This window comes from Lissotriton vulgaris, chromosome 7 (assembly GCF_964263255.1).
Source record: "Lissotriton vulgaris chromosome 7, aLisVul1.2, whole genome shotgun sequence".
Classification (NCBI taxonomy): domain Eukaryota; kingdom Metazoa; phylum Chordata; class Amphibia; order Caudata; family Salamandridae; genus Lissotriton; species Lissotriton vulgaris.
This window is the reverse complement of record NC_141695.1, coordinates 940,152,487-940,173,530: the sequence shown is the minus strand read 5'-3', so window position 1 is coordinate 940,173,530 and position 21,044 is coordinate 940,152,487. Positions and strand designations below refer to the sequence as shown.

At 44.2% G+C, this 21,044-nt stretch overlaps 2 pseudogenes; both read left to right on the top strand.

Annotated features, from left to right (window-relative positions):
- The first annotated feature begins 405 nt into the window (after positions 1-405).
- Positions 406-2,811, top strand: LOC147702780 (protocadherin alpha-6 pseudogene; annotated as a pseudogene).
- Positions 2,812-15,093: 12,282 nt separating this feature from the next.
- On the top strand, positions 15,094-17,511 carry LOC147702779 (protocadherin alpha-8 pseudogene; annotated as a pseudogene).
- Positions 17,512-21,044: the final 3,533 nt, after the last annotated feature.

Here is a 21,044-nt window from a genome sequence, read left to right as displayed (position 1 = left end):
ATGTTTGTCCTGGAAGCACGTGCGTGTGTGTACTCAGACTTTCAACGAATGAAACCCACTAGTTGCTGCAGTAGCTGAAAGCAACATCAGTTCAAGAAAACAAGTAGCATTATAAAATACATCGTGAGAAGCTTTTAACTTTAATGTAATTGAAACCCGAAACCACAAGATGGCAGTACATACCGACTACTTGTAAAGACGCTTCGGAAATGCAGATACAAGATCCCGGAAAATTGCTCAGCTGCATCAGGCGTATTCGCCGAGTCTGGCAGTTGAATCCCCGGCTGGTATTGTGGAGGAAAGCGTCCTGCGGCGGCTGAATTGTATCTGATAGTCATCGCGGTACTGGCTGAACGAGGTGGTTGGAGAAACACCGCCGCTGAGGGATATTTACTGTCGATTGCAATGGCAGAGGCAAAAGAGAAGCTCCGGCAACCGTGGCGGCTGCGGTGCTTTCTGCTGTTCTTTCTCCTGGATTCTGTTCTGGGTCAGATCAGATACTCGGTCCCAGAGGAGCTCGAGCGAGGGGCCGCGGTCGGAAACATCGCTCAGGATTTGGTGATCAGCACGGACCGTTTGAAAGCCCGTGGACCCCGATTCGTGTCCAAGGACAGGAAGCAGTTCCTCCAGGTGGATTCAAGCAGCGGGGATCTAGTGATCGCCGAACGGATCGATAGAGAGGGGTTGTGTGGGCAGAGCTCTGTGTGTGTACTGCACGCGGAACTGGTAATCGATAATCCATTGGAAATGCATCGCCTTGAAATCGAGATTACGGATGTAAATGACAACGCCCCCTCCTTTCACGAGAAGGAGTCAACCATACACGTTATGGAACCATCCTTCCTGGGGTCTCGGTTTCCGATTGACAACGCAGTCGATCCCGATATCGGATCCAATTCTGTCCAGGGTTACACGCTGAGTCCTAACTCCAACTTCGACCTCAGGGTTATTATAAATTCGGATGACAGCAAGTCTGCAGAGCTGGTTTTAAACAAGTTGCTGGATCGCGAGGAGCAACAGTTTCACACACTTGTCCTCACTGCAGTTGATGGGGGAATCCCCAGGAGGTCTGGGACTCTGCAAATACTCGTCCTGGTCAATGACGCAAACGACAACGCACCGGCATTTGACAAGTTCATTTACAACGTCAGACTCATGGAAAATGTGCCCTTAGGGACGAGTGTGCTACAGCTAAATGCCACGGACATGGACGAAGGACCAAACAGTGAGGTCACTTATGGCTTTAACAAGCGGGTCCCGCCAGGTGTGCGCCAGATGTTCGCCATAGATGAGCTCACAGGTGTGATCACAGTGCGGGGAGCGCTGGATTTCGAGGCCTCCGAGGTCTATGAGCTGTCAGTGGAAGCCACGGACCGAGGGCCGTACCCTATAGCCGGCCACTGCAAGGTAGTGATTCAAATCATCGATGTGAACGACAACGCTCCCGACATCACCACGACGTCTCTGTCCGGCTCTGTCCCTGAAGATGCCCCCGGCGGGACCGTCCTCGCGCTCCTGATAGTGTCAGACAAGGACTCCGGGGACAACGGGAAGGTGGACTGTACCATTCCTGCGGCCCTCCCCTTTTCGGTCCAGAATACTTTCAACAACCACTATTCACTGGTCTTGAAGCAGCCCCTGGACCGCGAGTCTACAGGAGAGTACAGCATCCCCATCACCGCCACGGACAGAGGCGCGCTTGCGCTCTCCTCCACCACAACCCTCACAGTGCGAGTGTCTGACGTCAACGACAACAGCCCCCGCTTTGCCAAGACTTCTTACTCCATGCACTTAACGGAAAACAATGTTCCGGGGACCCACCTGTTTACAATCACTGCAACAGACTCGGATCTGAAAGAAAATGGCTACCTCACATATTCAATTACATCAAAGACCGTTTATGAGAACCTTGTCTCAATAAACTCAGAAAGTGGCAAGATCTATGCACTAAAATCGTTTGATTATGAGGAGATAAGGCATTTTCAGTTCTATGTCCACGCAAAGGATGCTGGGACCCCCTCCCTCAGCAGTAATGTATCAGTCGATGTGTTTGTCCTCGACCAAAACGACAATCCACCTGTGGTGCTGCACCCCCACCCCGGAACGGACTCTTTGGGCACCGAGTACATCCCTCGGACTGTGGAGCCCGGCTACCTCGTGTCGAAGATCACAGCCGCGGATGCGGACAGCGGATACAACGCCTGGTTACAGTATCACTTGGTGCAAAGGAAGGGAGATGCTCTCTTCAACGTCGGGCTGTACTCGGGGGAGATAAGGACATCTCGAGCCATCGAGGACAGAGACGGAAGCCACCAGCGGCTGATCCTGCTCGTTAAGGACCAGGGAGACCCGGCTCGGTCCAGTACAGCCACACTCAGCGTCAGTATCCTTGACAGTCACAGCGAGAAGGTATCCGAATTCGCAGAGCGCCGCGACGAGGGGGACCCGATGCCGGATTTAAACCTGTATTTGGTTATTGCGATCGCTTTCGTTTCCTTTGTTTTTCTGTTAACAGTTATCATATGTGTGGCCTTGAAAGTTTATGGAAGTGGCGGTGACGTCGCAAGCTGCGCTCAGCCTTCCTGCTTGATATCCGACGGAAGTCTGTCCTACACTCCGAACAACAGTTACAACGTGTGTCTGAGGAATTCTAAGATTGACTTTTTGGACGTCACTGGCGCCTGCCTCCTGTCCCTGGGGAGCAATTCCATCCCCAGGGACCTGCTGGCGGTGGGGGGGAGCAGAGGGTCGTACACCGCGGATCTCGTGTGTATAGACGACGACACGGTAAGACTTCAAATCCCTAAATAATTTATCAGGAAAGTTTCACCAATGATTTTAATGCACTTTGGAACATGGTGTTTATTTAATCATGTACACAATAGTGCTTAAAGCAAGTAGTTGTATTCTTGCCTTTCTACATAACCAATTTTTGATTGCGGTGTAATTGAGTATTAATAATAATTTTTTGCTACCGGAATTGAATATGCTTAATTTTCTTTTTTGCGGTTTTCATATTATTGTTTCATGGTATTCTCCACCGTCACAGCAGGTTGCAAAAACGCGTAAACCCTGGGCATTAACTGCAGTGGGGTCATTTTTTCTCTTTTTGTTGAATTCAGATGTCTGCAACTGTTGCCAGTTTCAGTGCGTGCTTAAGTGCGTAATTATTTTGGCAAAGGGAACAGATGTTTATTCCTTAAAGTGAAAATATGAGGTAAACTATTGATCCTCCCGGCCACCCTCCCCCAAATGTTTTTTTTATCCTACCACCCAGCAACATTTGGCTGTTTCCTTTTATTAAGTACCCTACAAGCACATTTTCTACTGTCCTTCTTAGGAGCAAATATGCAAATGCTGTCAGAGTGAGAAACTGCAAAATATTGGTAAAAACCCTCAAACCGACAGGTTGGTGAATGTTCACCAACTTTTAGAGGGCGGTGTGCAAAGGAACTCCCATCAAATCCGACCCTGGAACTAGATCTGGTCAAAATGACATTTGATCATACTGGTAGATTTTCATTATGATCAAATTCCACAAGCAAGCGTAACATTCAACAGTTTTAGACTCTCTTTTTTTGCAGTCTTAAAGTTGATCTTTGGTGGGCATAACTGTTTGTGATTCATATCTTCACGGTCACTATGTCTGCGGGCCAGAAGCGTCATGTGAGGACAGTACTTATTACTATGCTTGAAGTTGTTCTCATATTTGCCTTTCGAGTTGCAATAGAGGACTTTTCAGTGCAATTTTTAAACTCATGGAGGGAGATAGTTGCAGGAATGCTTGGTGGTAGGAAATTAATGTAGCAAGGGCCACAAGATGGATGAATCAGAATTTAAAGGAGGAACACGGTGATTTGAATGTGACAAGAATGTTACAATTAGTAAATCACCGATTCTGGATATGCATCAAGATAGGACGCCAAAGAAATTGTACGGGGCCAGGGTCAGACTTGCACTTTTTAAAGAGCTATTGTATAAATGTTCTGTAAGATATAGGGCCATGCATTTGTGCTTGCTGCAGACAATGGTTATGGTAACATCAGGAAAATCAATGTAAAGCCGACTCTGTCTGATGTGTTGGATGACCTGTTATGGAGCCTTGATGCCCTTGGGCTAAGTTGCGCGGTATAAGATTGTATTAATTCATTCATTCAATAGTAACAAGTGGCCAACTAGGCCCAAAAATAGGTTTGCAAACAGCCCAAAAATGCCCCGCACTGACCTGTCATTGTCAAACCTGGTCCTTCAGGCACAGCCAAACGGCCCAATAGGCCAGTCCAACCCTGTTAGGGGTCATACTATTCATTGTCTTTAATGCAAGTTTGGCAGCATCTAGACTGCTATTACTGATGGCCGGTCAGTGTTCCCAATGATTGCATCATGAGGTGGCAGTTTGCCTGAATAGTACAGATCTGGCAAGATCATACCAAGGTGGGCATTTTGCAGTTTTCACTCCTAATTTGCCTGGTAGTGAGGGGCAGTATAAACTGGCCATGTGTTCACCCACTCTAAATCGGGTGGGCAGACAAATGACAAACATCCAATGGCCTTTAGTCTTTTGGGATTTCAGAGATTGTTATTATTAGTGGAGACAGAGTAGTCTCCGCTGTTGACATAATGAAGATCTGCCTGACTTTAAATTACAAGTGTGTGTCCTTCAGTTTGATTAGAGGGTCCTCTGTCCCCACTGCAATGGACGATCCTCTCTGCCAAACTCCAAATCAGGCCCTTTAATAATTTTAAATAATGAACTACCTTAAAAACATTCATTTAAAGTCAATGTTTATTAGGAAATCAATATTTTTATCTGTTTCTGGTCAATATTCTTGGAAGTGATATTTTTGGCATTACATTTTTGTAATTTTTATTATAAGTATAGAACTAAGATCATTTTGCTTATTATGATATTTCCGACACAATATTGTGTCATTGAACATCATCTGCTATATCATCATCATAGGGTAAACTACCTTTGAATCTGCCAGCTGTGGTAGAAAAATACAAAGTTTTTCCATTGTTTAACAAGTTACTTGTTGTCTGAGATGATTGCTTTAGATGGAGCTGAGAAATGGTAGACGTGCATGTAGATGATGTAGTGATTGCTCCAAGTGATGGATGAGGTTGTGTCTAGGGAAAGCCAAGCTAAGAATGTGAAGACAAAGACCCGATGGTGTAGGTTCTGTGTACTAGACGTGGTTAATGGTTTAAATGGTGGAATATAAAGCTGAGAAGGGTGAATAATGAGACAGACTCACAAGCAGAATCTAGAAGGATAAGGAGAAATTTTACATGGGTAAGGGTGGTGAAGAGTGGTAGAGTGAGGGTAGCGAAGATTAAGAAGCTTGGGGGAAGGAGTTGATTAGAAGGGAAGGCTAAGTTGTGTCGGGAGGGAAAAATATATCAGCATGAAAGGCATGAGAGCAAGGGAGAGTGGAGTGAGAGTTATTGGGAGGTGGAAGTCGGATGATTGGACAATGTTTGTCTATCAAAGTAGCATAAGCACTTTTGCTGAATTTTCCATTTGCAGAGAAATATTGTTGGGGTGGGTATGCCCATGAAGAGTAGGATTTTCATCTATGTGGGAAACAAGGTAAACTTGATGAAGGATACAGGGACTTTGGTATCACAGAGGAGTAGAAGGGACCAGCTCGCTGGAGAAACACACCTAAGAAAACATAAGTTCTCTTTAATCAAATGAACGTAACAATCAGAGATTTTTTTGTCTTAACGATGTATGAGATTGGTGAGTCTGGTATAGGTAGCAGAGTTGTGGTGCTTTGGGAGACACAGTCCCCCAAGTCACCAGATGTTAGAACAGATGTCTGCTCCAGAGCAGCAGAGGTGCAGCCTAAAAGGCATGCAGCCCTAGAGGGTCCATTCACAGCAGTTGCAAGATTATCACTAAGAAGACAAAGCTTCCTAAACTCTCATATTGAGAGCCTCTCAGTCCAATCTGATATATGGTGGTGAAACCCTGAGGAACGTGCAGCTTTTAGAACCCGCCAAATGTTAGGAGTCTGAGGGTACACCCAAACAGCAGAGGTGCAACCCTATGGAAGAGGCAGCCTAAAACCACTAGATATTATAGGTAATCATCATGAAGTTCGAAAAATGGTACTGCTAATGGTAGGAGAGGTGATGCCTACTGGGAAAACATCAGGCCTGGACTGGCCGTTGCGGGCACCGGACAATCCCCCGGTGCGCCCGAAAGGGTGGGGGCCGGTTTTGGGCCCCTGGGGGCCCTGTAACAAAATCTGCCGAAAACCAGCCCTGGCAAAGAGCTCGGCGGCACCCCCAACCCCCCTGGGGGGTGGGGAGGCCGGTCGAGCACTTTGCCAGGGCCGATTTTGGTTCCCAGTCCGGCCCTGGAAAACATCTTAAGCCGCCGAATTTTAATGGTTAAGGTTCTTTTCGAGAGAGGTGCAAGTGTAATCCTAAAGAAATTGAGATTCTTTAATCATGAATAGCAAAAATCTATGGGCCAACGCAGAGCAGTGGAGGTGCAGCTGCATGAGAGACACAACTTCCTAAATACACCAGATGTAAACTGTAACCCTGCTGAAATTAGAAGTCTATGGTGTTATCCCAGAGAAGAGGAGGGGAAACCCACAGGATGATGCAGCTTTCTGATATTAGTACTTATTGAACTGAAGATAACCTTAAAGGGAGAGGGGACTATGGCACAGCTCCAGAGCAGCAGTGGTGCATCCCTCTGGATAATACAACACGTAAAACCAAAAGATATTATTTTGAGTGGCAGGCACTGTGCAACTAGTATTCCCTTTAAGTTGTGCACCCATGCAGAGTGCAACTTTTCACCTTACCGGAGTTCATTAAGGCAAGACATTACCGGTGCTTCTTTCTGTGTCATAAAATGGAAATCAAGAGAAAGGATTTTTAAGAGCTGTACAGGAATCAGGAAAAAAATCAAATAGAAGCTACAAAATACAGCAACATCATTCAGATCTTTAAAAATACATCAACCTTTTGGTTGTCATCTGCTCGAATTTGAAGTGAAATTCTGGCCCACAAAATGTTAAGGTGATCTATTAAACTTCTGTAATCGCTTTGAAGAACTGAACACTTCACAGTTCTGCCACCAGCCCCATGTCTCTTAGCTTTATTTCAGTCCCTTCATACACCTGATGCCATTGGGGCATGTTGTTCCGAAAATAAACATGTTTGCAGAAGGAAAAATAGAGAATTATTTATATACATGTATGTATGTGGTATTTCTAGAGCGCAAACCTAGCCCAAAAAAGTGGGGCACAGTACAGGTTCAAAGCCTTGCATAAAGTCAGTGAGCATTAGCAGAGGTAGCTGAGTTGTGGCCTGGTAATGCAGTGTGCGGTAGTGTTCTTCACAGAGTTTCATCTTCACCTCTTCCTGAATTGAATCAGTGTTGTGTGGTCCTGGTGGATATGGAATGTTGTTGCAGATCCTGTTTGCATAGATGGTAAACGTCTGATTTGTTTTGCTCCATTTGACACTTTTCAATGTGCATTCTGATTGTTTCCTAGCTCAGGGTTGACAGAAAACAACCAGAGATGGAGAGCGTGTCTCCAAGATAAGCAGGGGTGCTGGTCATGATGGCGTCTGCTTTCAACATAGATATGCAGCATCTGGTGCTCTCTCAGTTTCAGTCACCTCTTCGAGGTTTATTGTGTTTTATATAGCAATGCAAACTTTTAAACACAACATCTTATGCTGGTTTTTTGGACCGCAGTACATTTGGCTTCTGCAATGGAAATATTGTCAGGCACTGTTTTTCTCCCTCTTCAAATTTTTCCTCAGTACCGGCTTTTGCTATGTGAAAACTACATCTCACATTACAGAGGGAGCATGAAACTGGATATATGTTCTAAATGTGCTGATACAGCATTTAACCCCTTCGGCGCTTATGACGGAACCGTTCCGTCACACGGCTCGGGTGAGCTGTGCTAGTGACCGAACGGTTCTGTCACGGCCCGCTCGACGCGCCTGCGCGGTGCTGATTTCGCGCATGCGCGGCGCGTTCTATTGAACGGGTGCGTTCATGACGGAACCGTTCCGTCACTAGCACAGCTCATCCGAGGTGCGTGACGGAGAGGTTCCGTCACAAGCGCAGGTGAGCCGTGCGACCCCCCCACCCCCTAGCACTGCGGCGGAATTGCCGCCGCAGTGAAGGGGTTAAAACAGCAAAATGTGTTCAGAGCATGAGCGCACAATTACAGGTACTAAAATGGCACCCCCTATTATTTCTCACAGTGTAAGCTCCTGCCATATTTACATGAACATTTCCCATCACTTTACAGTTAGAAGCAAGCGACTGAGAGGTGAATATGAGTGAGTGTGAGAGAGAGAGCAAAAACGTGAGTGAAAGGGTAAATAAATAGCTAGTTAGACTGATACAGTGAGATGCTGAGGTTGTCGGGGAGTCAGTATAACTGCTGGAGTGAGAGATAACAAATGTAGATTGACATAGTTATTAGGAGAAATGCTAATAGAGGAAGATATAGAAAGTCGGAGTACAGGAAAGACTAAGTGAGACTATGATGGAGAATGTGAGAGAAAATGTAAGCAAATGTGTTACGCATGAAAGATTAAAAGTAAATATGATAAGGTGAACGATGAAGAAAGAGCAGATTTTGAACAAATGTTAATGAAGTCAAAGTGGGAGAGAATGAGAGGGAGATGGGTGGCAGTAAAACGTTAAAATGAGAAAGAGAACAGGTGATCTACAGCATAGTAAGTGATAGGTATTCTACTGCACAGTAACCAATGGGCCAGGCATATCTGAGTGACACTTATGAGGCACAGCATACCTCACAGCTTCGAGACACAGTTGCATTACAGTCATTCTTTAGTACCTTTTGGGCAGACGTTTTCTTGTACAGTGATGGATGGGCCACGAAAATAACTGGTTGTATAATCTGTTGGCACATTGCCTGATTGAGACAGGCGACACAAAGGAATTCTGTTTAACATAACTAGAGATATGGTAATTCTGATAGACTTCTCTTACAATCTCATGAATTTAGTTGGACATATATGACATAGTTAATATTATGGTTATTGTATATCCTCTTACAGAAAGTGCAATGGGTAATGTGTCTTCTGGCACCTGAGGCCAGTCTGTCAAAATTTGCACTGTTTCTTAAGATGGCTTCGACTTCTACTGTAGTATCACAAATATGGTATGAGTGCATCAGACAAATAAGTGGCTATGTAGAAGTAAACACTTTCCTTGTGCGGAGGCGTGATATTTCATAGAACATCTTGAAGAGTTTGGAATCATTTGGTGAACAAAAAAGCACTTTAAAATGTACAATTTGGCACCATTTTTATAAAATATATGTTTTTGGGGGCTGTTCCTTACAATATTTCCCTTAGAAGTGATCATTCACTCTCCCATAGTAGCTTACCTCAACATCTTGAGGTACATACAGTGCGAAAAGAGTCACACAAACATTCCACTCCTGCACACAGAGAAAAATAATTAAAGGTAACATTGCTTGCTACCACACTGTGATGTTCCAATCAGGTCTCTGGGGACTGGTGCAAGGCAGCCTTCAGGACATGACTGCACTACTCGTAGTTCAGATTCAACCGCTTTAACAAATCGTGACCCTAATCTTATTTCACAAGAACAAAATACCCTGACAGACTTTCACTCTGACTGTGATATGCTGTTCTGGCTTTCCTTGTAAGATGGGGTGGCTGCTTCTGGCAATTGAACAATATTTCTGCTTGATGGATGGGAATTTGCAGTGGTAACAAAGTGTTTTTGGGTAGTAGGGATACTTGACAATGATCTTTGGGCTTGGACTTTTTTTCTGGAGTGTTCAGAAAATCCTATGTGTGAATTTGTGGATGAGATGGTTCTTCTTGGGAACTGAGATGTGAAAGAGTGGCTTTCCCTTTGTCAGCCAGCGATATAATGGAATTCATTTTAAATTTACTGGCATCGTATGGGCCCCGATATAAGGTTTAATTCCATAAGACAAATGTGCTGTGTGCTTTTGGTACTTTCAAAGTTTAAGGTTTCTGGCACAAACGTGCAGCAGTATAGTATTATAAATAGTTTTCCCAGATGAACCTTTTCCACCACTTAATTACATTCTTCGGTCACATCCTTAAAGCTTTTATTTTTATAACCTTGTGCTATGTACCGTTCCGCAAAATCGGAAGGGACATTCCAGAAGGTTATTCACTTGTGAGCGGATAGCTGACCAGTCTGCTCCAATCTTACACACTTTCAGATTCAGTGATTATTGTAGTTTTTATTTGGCTGCAGCCTCATAGACCACATCAAGTTTGTTAGGAAACAGTCAAATAAAAAGCGAACCATTTGGGGAACTCTAAAACTACGTCTGTTCCCTACAATGTTCTCATGTAAAGCATTGCTTCCATCTATCTATTCAGATAGAGGCTGCAGCTTGCACCCTTTGTGCTCGACCTGTTAGTGTATGAAGATGCGAGTACGCCTGATTATCTTGACCTGGTCACCAGTGCCATCTTAGAGTAAGTAAGAGGAAGTACACCATTGGAGTATATCAGAGATGGGCTTTGTACTTGTCGTGATTTTACTATGGTTAAAGGCACATTATTGTATTTGTGAAACTTCTTAAGGTGCAGGACATTAAATGGTGCTGACATTAATCTCCGCAACGTCTTTGTGCTGTTTGGAACAGCACTGATAAAGGGCACCTGTGAAAGACAAGTTGGCGTTAAGTGTGCCATACGATCAGAGAGTCCTTGTCCAAAAACTACACCTGCTTGAAATGACCCCTGTTTATTTCACTCCTTTGACTTGGAATGCTGCACATTGGTTTGGAGGACGAAGGGAGGGAAATCATGACAGAGCTTTGGATTACTTCACGCGCAGTGGCTGTTCTTGCATGAGGGCATAGGGGGCAGAGCATCACCACTCTCTGAAGATGGAGAAGGAGATTGGACTGGTCAGAGGCTGCAGCACTTACACTGTCCATTCTGGTAGCAGTGCAGCACAGCCGTGTACAAACACACGCTGCGCATGCGAGGTGGACGACATCAATACCGCCCAAATCCCACATGTGCAGTGTGTGTCTGTGAGGCAGTGGTGAGGGCAAGCAGACGCTACTTACAGCAGCAGTTTTGCCAGGACTATGGTTGAATACTCAGCTCGACCGGATCTATGACGTGGCTCATCACATTCTTCTAGGATCCCGCCTCCTCCTGTGACTGGCTGACCCTTGATACTGTCAGCCTATGAGAATAGAAGGCGGGATTTCCAGCACTGCTTTCTTCGGTCTGTGCTGGGTTCCTATTTCCCTCCTTCCTTCAACGAGATGCATCTGGCCCTGAGAGACACCTCTGGGAGAAACACTGTGTCCTTGACCAAGCTGAAATTGATGAGTACAAGTGCACCTTGCCTTGTTTTTCAACGGCCGCCACTGATAAACGGAACGCCCCTCTCCTTTCAAAATTCACCGGCCGCCCCTATGACTATTGTCTGATGGCAGATCTCTGTTGGGTGGTATAAAAGAAGGGATGAGGGGGGATATTAACAAAGAACAATGTGGTTCGTACAAAGTGAGCAATCCTATTCTTTCTGTAATTAACCGTTTTTAAAAGAAACTGGACCTGTGGATGACTTGAGAATACTTAGAGAATACGGTTATCCAGAAACCTAAAAAAGAACTTTTGAAACCTAAAACCAATGTATCAGAAGAGGACAAATAAATTAAAACAAAGGAAGAAAAAGGGACAAAAGAGCACAAAGGAAAAAAGGCAGAAAACAAAGCAAAAGGAGAAGAAATAAGGGGAAGAAAAGAGACAAAAGAGAAAGGAAGATAAAGCAAGAGAGCAAAAGAAGAAGAAGAAAAAGAGGAAATAAAAGAGAAACGAACAGATAAAGAAAGAAGGCTAAATAAATAAACCAGAGAAGGCTAAATAAAAGACAGAAAAGAGAAATAACACAGAAAGGAAAGGACATAAAGAAAAAGTAGAAAAGAAGAAAGAAGATAAAGAGAAAAGAAGAAAATAAAGAGGAAGAAAGAAGATAAAGAGATAAAAAGTAAATATAGAGAAAAGAAGAAGAAAAGAAGAAAGAAGATAAAGAGAAAATATAGAGAAAAGAAGAAAGAAGATAAAGGGAAAAGAAGAAAATAAAGAGGCAGAAAGAAGATAAAGAGATAAGAAGAAAATAAAGAGAAAAGAAGAAGAAAAGAAGAGAGAAGATAGAGATAAGAAGAAAATATAGAGAAAAGAGAAAAGAGAAAGGAAGAAAGAGAAGAGGAAAATAGAGATAAAAGAGAAAAGAGGATAAAGAGAAAGGACAAAAGGAAAGCAGAAAAGAAGAAGAAAAGAAGGAAGAATAAAGACAAAAGAAAAGAAAACAAAAGGACGGACATAAAAATAAGAATAAGTTGCAGGAAGGATGCAAATATAAGAAAACAAGGAAATAAAGAAGAAGAAGACTAGGAAAGCCCAGAAGAGGCCGAATAAAAAAAAAAAAAAAAAAGGACAAAAAAAATAAATAAATAAATAAAGGAAAAGCCAGAGATAAGGCCAAATAGAGGAAAGGACAGAAAAGAGAATTAACAAAGAAAAGAGGGACAAAGATCACCAAAGAAACAGAAAAGAGAAAAGGAGAACATAGAAGAAAAGAAAACAAAAGGAAAGACACAAAGACAAAGGAAATAAAATGGGTAAAAAGGAGCAATGTGACAGGACTTTGGCGCAGGAGAAACAGCAGGAAAGGACAAAGACAAACAATGAGCAGAGCGGACAGGCGCCACCAAGGAAGATCAAGGCAAGAGACACTGCACGGCCAGGACCAGAGGTGGTGAGACAGAAAGAAACAATATCGATATTCAGACAACAGGTTCTCCAAAGATTCACTGGCGGTGACGAAAGTGAAAGGATCAATGATAATGGCTGTCTCCGACCGACAACAAACAACAAGGAAAAGATAGCGTTTCAAGGAGCTAAAGGCGGATGAAGAAGAAATGGCAGCGGCAACTGCAGCCACATAGAAGGAGAAAGATAGAGGACAAGGAAGCGATGGAGACACTAGATCACGAAGGACATTCAGTAAATAACAGAGACTCATTGAAGAGATGTAGAGTGACAAGTTCACTCTCTCTCTCTCCCTCTCTCTCTCTCTCTCTCTCTCTCTCTCTCTCTCTCTCTCTCTCTCTCTCTCTCTCTCTCTCGTTTCGTTCACCTCCATCAATATGACTGTGAATGAGGACTATGGTAAATGTGTCACGAACATTTGTTTGCAACAAGGGGGGAGATGTCGTGTTCCGACAGTGTGGGCGACGGACAGTAGGGCGTTAGGACCCTGTGGGTCCTCAGACAGAGTGACCAGGCCACCGGACACCAGATCCGGTGACGACACAGGAAAGGGGACAGACAATGACTAGGACAGGGACGAGTAAGGACGTGCTGACGGGACGCTGTACAATATGAAAATAAAGGAAATGCCCGACTAACCTGTGTCCAGTGTTTTGGTGTGCCGCCCAGCCAACAGCATGAACACGACAAGTAGGTGGTGCAGAAAGACTGGGGGCGCTTTTATAGGTGCATATAAAATATTGCTGATAAACGGCACAGCCACAACTCTGGCAGGGATCTTAAGTGTGGAATATTAGAGAACATTCCAATTTGGCCTGTGTGCCTTCTCCATCTGATTCAGGGGCAAATTGTGCGTGGATGTTTTGAATGATATATGTAAGATCTCTGTATGTGTCAGCAATATAAACTGAATGGGACTCATTTACAGAGCTAATTTCCTATGTAAGTGTGACTTGTACGTGCAAATATATCTTCTTTTTACGAAGAGTTGGATTCCAGAGAAGGAAAGTTTGTGAACACCCAAAAACGTACTCATTTCTGCATACAAACATTTTTCCAACCCATTCTCACCCTGGAAATACGCAGACCTTTACTTGTGTCAAAAGTAGAGATTTTTCAGAAAGGAGAAGGAAACCATCTAAATATTGGCCTGGTGTTGGGCAGAGGATCTTCCTGTGGGAAATAATCTCACAGTGGAGAAAACAATGACAAACGTTCAAAGGTTTGTGAATTCCAAACTGCTGGAATTCTGCATCCACGCCAGGTCAGAAACTTACAATGTTTAGAAGTCAATCCATCTGAATGTAAATAAGACACCAAGAGCATTTGCAGGTCAAATGAGGTCCTAACACCCAGCTCGTTTGCTTATATAGTGCTGAAGATGGTTATTTTTAATGTGATTGTGGCGTTTCCTACAATGTGTTTCTTAAGGTCTGTGGGAGATGAACATGAGCTTGATCGATGTTTAAATATATCTACACCGGCACGTGATCATTACATTTTAGGTTTTAACAAATTGTAAGTTTCTACTTGTTTTTTGGAAACTTGTGCGTACCCTCTACCGGAGTACGTACATGCTTCTAAGAAGTGCCAGAACTTTCCAATTAAAAAATACTTCACCCCCACTGAGAAGTGCGGGTATTTTCCCTCTAAAAATAAAGAAATGCAGGCGCTAAATACCTTATAGTACCGAGCCATTTTAATCGCTGCTTACACTGGAGTCCATTGTACACATAAACCATAAATACATAGTACATTTTAAGGAAAAGCAGAAACGTGTTAACACCATCTTTTTACCAACAAAGAATGTACAAGCTTTGGACAAACCATACAAATTCATTGCGAAACACATTTGGGAAAATATTATTTAAACCCTTCTGTAGCTCGGCCTTGAATCTTGTAAATGAATCTAAAATACTTACGTATGTATTACTCCTAAATCGCAATACTTTTAAGTTTGAATAGTGCTTCTTTTTTTTTTTTTACAAATCCGCAGAGGTGAGCCATAGAAAATCATGGACTTGTAGTTCAGAACAGATACCACGAGGTGGCGGTGTTCACTCGTGTACTGCGGCACTGCTGCCTCTTCATTCTACGCAGCCACACCTACCTCGCTTTAAACCAATAGGAGTATCTTCTTGTGCGCATCGATGCCTAGGACGGACTTATTGTTATTAATCTAGTTGCATTGGCGACCACCTCAAGGTAGAATATTTTGTAATTTTGTAAATACTTGACTATCACTGCCGGAAGTCTTGGAAGTGTGGAATGGTGGTATCGTGTGGAATATTCATGTGGAAATGGCGCCGGCGGTGCCTCACTCTCCTCCTCCTGCTGTCTCTCTGGGACCGCGCGCTTGGACAGCTCAGGTACGCCGTCTCCGAGGAGGTGGAGCTGGGGACGTTTGTGGGAGACATCGCTAAGGACCTGGGTCTAGATCTGGTGCTTCTGGGCTCCCGGGGACTTAAGCTCGTGTCAAGCGCCTCGAAGCCGCCCTTCCAGGTGAATATGGACAGCGGTCTGTTACTGACTGACGCCCGCATTGACAGGGAGGAGGTGTGCGCGCAGAGCCCCGGCTGCAAACTCCTTTCAGAAATAGTAATTGATAACCCCCTGGAAATGCATCGCCTGGAGGTAGAGATTATTGACGTGAATGATAACGCTCCCTCCTTTGTGGACAACGAAATCACGCTGAGTATTTTAGAGACAACGTCCCCGGGGTCTCGGTTCCCGGTACAGAGAGCCGTGGACCCGGACTCGGGAACCAATGCTCTGAAGGGATACACATTAAGTGCCAATGGTAATTTCGATGTCAACATTTTCACTGATCCCGATAGCAGCAGGGCGGCAGAGCTGGTTTTGAAGACTGCCCTGGATAGAGAGCGCGCCTCGTCTCATGACCTCATCTTAACTGCCTATGACGGAGGTGAGCCGAGGAGATCTGGGACGCTTCAGATACACATTACAGTGCAGGATGCTAATGACAACGCCCCCTCGTTTGAGCAGCTCGTGTATCACGTAAAATTGATGGAGAATGTGCCGATTGGGACAACTGTGGCACAGCTGCACGCCACAGATCCCGACGAAGGCCCCAATGGTGACGTCATGTACTATTTTAACAAACCTGTCTCTGAAGCTATAAAGAGAACTTTCTCTCTCGATGAACGCACTGGTGTGATCACCGTGCAGGGTGTGGTCGATTTTGAACAAACCATGGTGTACACAATATCAGTGGAAGCTACAGATAGAGGCTCGTTCCCTGTTCCTGGCCACTGTAAGGTTGTGGTGGACATTAATGACGTCAATGACAACGCACCACATATAACTATTACGTCTCAGGCTCACTCCGTTTCGGAAAACGCCAACCCCGGGACAGTGATCGCCCTCTTGATTGTTTCAGACAAAGATTTGGGTGAGAACGGGAACACATCCTGCTCTCTGCCACCGGGGCTCCCATTTGTCCTTGAGAACACGTTCAACAATCACCACTCTTTGGTGCTGAGGGGGTCACTCGATCGTGAGTCTGTGGAGCACTACGATATCACCCTCACAGCTGTGGATGGAGGGTCACCTCCACTCTCCGCCTCCACAGTCATTAGTGTGAGAGTGTCTGACGTGAATGATAACAGTCCGAAGTTCACACAACCCTCATACGCGCTTCACCTGGTGGAGAACAATGTCCCCGGGGCTCAGGTGTTCGACATTTCTGCCACTGATCCTGATCTTAAGGAAAACGGACACCTTACATATTCCCTCGTGGGAGACATGGCACGTGGTGGCTTTATCTCTATAAATTCAGAGAATGGTAACATTTATGCCCTCAAATCTCTCGATTATGAGGAAACTAAACATTTTAGGTTTGAAGTGCAGGCGAAAGACGCAGGCGTTCCACCCCTCAGCAGTAATGTGTCTGTGGACGTCTTTATACTCGACCAAAATGACAACGCCCCAGAGATCTTACCTTCTCATCATCAGACACACTCTCTTGCTGGAGAAGTTATCCCTCGATCAGTTGAGGCTGGTTATCTGGTGTTCAAAATCAGAGCTGTCGATGCAGATAGTGGGTACAATGCCTGGTTACTTTATGAAACGGGGCCTTCCAAAGACAGTTCCCCTTTCAAGGTTGGACTCTACACAGGAGAGGTTAGGACATCACGGCCTATTAGAGACAGCGACGCGGCCAATTACAGGTTCATTGTTGTTGTGAAGGATCATGGAGAACCTGCTCTTTCCTGCACAGTCACTGTCACAATCTCTTTATTGAATAGCAATGAAGAAATCCACACAGAGTTTAGAAAAGAGCCAGAAACTGAGCATTCTATTTCAGATATAAATCTGTATTTGGTTATTTGCATCGCAGTCATCTCTTTTATTTTTTTGGTCTTTGTTATAATTTTTGTGGCTCTAAGAATTTACAGAGTAAATAGCAGCCAGGCCAGCTACAACCAACAACATTGTGCAGCCACAATAGGAAGTTTGTGTTACTTTGAAAACAACTATACATTTTGCCTCAGGAATTCTGGGAATGGCACTTTTGAGGTTAATGGGGTGTATCCGATGCCGTCTGGAAATAACACCAGTGAGAGAATTAGCGTATCATCAGCTCCAGGACATGCGCAACAGAGCATCGATGACCTGTTAATGATTGGCGAAGATCAGGTAAGAACTGTTTTTCGATTGCCTTGAAATGTCTTCCCAGAACAGTAAAAGAACAGTGAAAGGATTAATACAATTCTGAACTAGAGCTTACTTATTATATTTACTGATCACTCGTTTAAAAGAACAGGGCCGGACTGAGAACAGAAACCGGCCCTGGCAAACTGCTCAGCTGGCCCCCCCTGGGGTCAGCGGGAGTGCAGGTGAGCAGTTTGCGACGGCCGGTTTCGGCCGATTTTGTTACCGGGGGCCGACATTGCCGACCCCCGGTAACAAAAACAGCCCCCAGGGGCCCAAAACCGGCCCCCACCCTAGAGGCCCACCGGGGAAACGCCCGGTGCCCGCTATGGCCAGTCCGGCCCTGTAAAAGAATTGTTGTTGTATTTTACCATTTACAGGCCGGTATGTCCTTATTGAAGGAAGATGATGTTCAGACTTCGTGTGGTTGTAGTGTTAGTTAGTTCAGTCTGTTTGTCTTATGGTAGAACGTTTTTCTCTAAAACACAGACTAGATACCCATAATTGATCACTACTAGATTATTTTTGGTTGGATGTGTGAAAGCATTTTGAAAGTTTCAGTTAAACCAATGTGCCCTCCAAATGCATCCATTTGCAACCCAAGCACACAATTATAAACCACAATTGTATATTAAATGTCACATTCTGGGCTATTAGCCTGCCTGCTTCCCCTGTAAACCACCACTAGATGAATTATGCTATCTTTGTTGTGATCCCTGGTCCAAATTACCTTCCTGGCATGCGGAGAGACCTGCAGAAGCGGTGGCCTCATCTTGATGAATGTTTGACTAAGGGGAACAGCTCTTGCTCCCACACCTTTTTGAGCTACAACTACTGTGAAACCCGGTATTGCTGCAGTGTGTATTTCAGCACCATAGACCAGAATGGGTCTATCCTCAACCTACAGAAGAAGATAGGAGATTAGGGGAATTAAGGGGATCTTAGGTCCTGGCGAAAGCAGTAAGACCCTTTTAGGGCTGGAATAAATCAGCTGAAACATGTTGACAAACATGCTAACAGGAGAGGTGTGGGCTACTAATAATCCCAGCAAAACAGAGGTGCCAGTACTGATATGCATGATTCCAAAAAACTAATACCCACCAGAAATCTGAACAATAAATCAGAAATGGGGATTACTACTTAATAGTATTTTATTCAAAATATTTGCAACATTTATCCCGACTTTTGATTCTTGGTACACAAAATATTTACAATAAACACGTGGGACATGAGGGTATTAACCAAACATTCAACCATTCATTCAAGATTCAGGCATATCACAGACAACAACATCATTTATACATGCTTGGGGGGGAAAAAAGATTTAAAAGTAAAACAGTGAAACAAATACCATTGTCTACAAATATTTTCAAAACCATTTAGACTGGCTGTTTTATGAGTACATTCCTATATTTCTACAGGGTCAATTCGAACTCATTATAATTAATATTGCATGGTAATGTACAACAATAAGCTCTGGGTTCAGCTAATTCGACGCCCAGAAGCTTCAGTAGACTGGTGGGGTGGGGCCTACGCGTTTCGAATCCAACTGAAGTCGTAGGGGATTCTCTTCAGGGCCTTAAGAATTCCTGTGAAGGATAAGAATAAAGGGAAAAGAAAGAAAGAAACAAGCATGAGTGGCGCATATTGGACCAATTATTTGATAGTCATATCATACAAACATGATCAACATCAAGTGAACTGCCAAGCGATACTAACAACCAGTAGTTGCAACGGCATTGAGATTGGACTAGAAATTGTTTTTACATCAAAAGCGTCCCTTCAAGAGTGTAGCCCCTCCTGATGATTGAGCTAATGTTCCTAAAGAGGAGGACGGGTCACTCTGTTTCTAACAGATACTAGACTGACGTTGGATGAACTGCACGATGGAAGCAGTTTCAAAAAACTGTTATTTTACTCACCTTTACTCGGTAAAAGGACGAATGCCCTTATGGTAATTGTCCCCGTGTAGTGTCAATACGCTAGAGCGCAGGAGACTGCCTGTAACACAGAGAGGTTTAATTTAGACTCATATGTCCAAGGGGCGGCATCTCCTGGATGAGAAAGAAACGCTGAAAGAGGGGGGGTCGTGATCACTTACCCCTAACTTCTCTTTCCTGTATTTAGAGGCTTCTATGTAAACTGACTGCAGGTAAAAATATGAAACAACGGAGGAAACTGTGGAAAATAATGATATGAAGCCCGTTATTTATATAGCGAGAAAGCACTATAAATAGTGTGGTTTGCATGGCCGGAAATATTGAAAAGCTCTTACCGGTCTCAGGGAGTTTTTGGGGACCGTGACTGATTAGATGAAGGAAGCCACTCGGGTCGAAACTGGAGGTTGCTAAAGTGAATAGGAAAAAATGAACAAACACGCCTAGTTGGACTGGCTAGCCAAGATGGTGTAGTGCATTCCGTCTATTGCTAGTTCTTACCGGTCCAGCGTTGAATCTTGTTCCTTTTAATGCATGGAGCCGAATGGTGAAATACTTCGCGGCCGTGGTCTAGCCAAAATCACTACAATGATATGAAATAGGGGAGGGAGAACCATTACAGAACGGAAACTATATTTCAAAACTCGAGCGAATGCGGCGTGAGCTTCCAATTCTCACCTGGTACATACAACAAGTTGTAAGAAGCCCGTTTTTTGTATTTTCGGGGAAGGCGTCAGAGGGCTCCTTTCGAGTAGTTCACATAACTAATACAAAGATAAAAGGAGAAAACACAGTACAAAGTTTAAACAAAGGCAAGGAGGTCTGTGAGTGAAAGTGCAGCCTACTATCAGAGAGGAAGCACTTACTTAAGTTTATACGTCCACAGCTCCGTGATAAATGCAAGCCGGTGTCAGTATCCTATCGGCGGGGGTCACGGGCAACTGTATAATAAAAGGAAGCCACTAAGATTAAACACTGGTAGGCACGCTATGGAATAAAAATGGATAGCTAGCAACGGGGAACGTCACACTTACTATTGAGCCGAGATATCCGCACGTCTGAAAGGCGTCTCAGTCCGCACTGCTCACTCGCGCATGTGTAGAGAAGCGCAAGCTTGGCAGAAAGTCTTTTTAAAGGAAGGGTGTTCCATGATAACGCCCGAAAGGGGCGTGATATGACACCCTGGAAACAGTTGCAAACGGTGATACAGTCTACTTAGGAACGACAAAGCGTGTATAAAGTTGATGAAAGGCTAGTCCAATCCGTGCAGGATACAAATGCGGTAACATTATGAAGGACCTGCAGAGTCCTCATAGTTTAAAGATCTCACTTAATTTGTTTAAGCCTGACATTGCCGTGTCGAATTTAACTATAAGCAATGCCTCTCTCTTAGACAATTTGAGGTTCCAGTCACCTCCACGCGGGTCTTTTTCAACTTTTGATATAACTGTCCAGCTTAAATCTCCGATTTGATGTTGCATCCGTGCCCAATGATTAACCAAGGGCGCATTTTCAACTTTCTTTTTTAGTCTTGACTTATGTTGGGAGATGCGCTGGCGTACTTCTTGATTGGTTTTACCTATATAGAGGCAATTGCAAGGGCACTTT